This window comes from Malurus melanocephalus, unplaced genomic scaffold (assembly GCF_030028575.1).
Source record: "Malurus melanocephalus ecotype Western Australia unplaced genomic scaffold, MMel_1.1 scaffold_2799, whole genome shotgun sequence".
NCBI lineage: Eukaryota > Metazoa > Chordata > Aves > Passeriformes > Maluridae > Malurus > Malurus melanocephalus.
Genome location: NW_026626031.1, coordinates 6,592 through 7,483, shown reverse-complemented (window position 1 = coordinate 7,483; position 892 = coordinate 6,592).

Genomic DNA, 892 nt, shown 5'->3' with positions numbered 1-892 from the left:
ATCTCTGACCTAGAGGGGTTTAGGGTGGCCATCACCCCCAAATCTCTGCCCCAGGGGGGTTTAGGGTGGGCATTGACCCCAAATCCAACCCAGTGGGGTTTAGGGTGGGAAACACCCCCAAATCTCTGACCCAGGGGTGTTCAGGGTGGCCATCACCCCCAAATCTCTGACCCAGAGGCGTTTAGGGTGGCCATCACCCCCAAATCTCTGCCCCAGGCGTGTTCAGGATGGCCATCACCCCCAAATCTCTGACCCTGAGGGGTTTAGGGTGGGAAACACCCCCAAATCTCTGACCCAGGGTTGTTCAGGATGGCCATCACCCCCAAATCTCTGCCCCAGGGGTGTTCAGGATGACCATCACCCCCACATCCCCCTTTCCCGGTGCCGTGGGGCCGGGGAACAGCTCAGATTTCGGGGTTCCTCTCAGCGGGGCGGTTCCCCCGCAGTCCCGGCTGCGCTGGGCACTCCCCTGGGTGTTCCTCGGGCTCTTTGCCAGGACGAGATTAGGGACAGGCAGCAACTGGGGCACGGCAAACCCCAAAATCTGTGGGATCGGGGCGTTTGCAGCCTCCCAAACTCCTTTCCCCCATCCCTGGATTCAAATCTGGGTTCATCCCTGCATTTCTGGGGCTTTTTGGGTTTTGGGGAGCACCTGGAAAACCCTGGAAAAGCAGCACAACACCCCCAGCCTGGCAAACCTCACCCTGCCGGGTTTTTTTTCCATGTTTTTGTTTTTGTTTTGGGATGAACCATCGTCTGTTTGTCCCGGCAGTTTTGTGGGGACAAGGGCAGGGATCCCACACGGATCGATGTGGGATGGGGTGAACGACCTGTCCTGAGCGCTCTGAACCCTGCCCCGGGTTTGGTTAAATAGGTTATGGGGTTTTGTGGG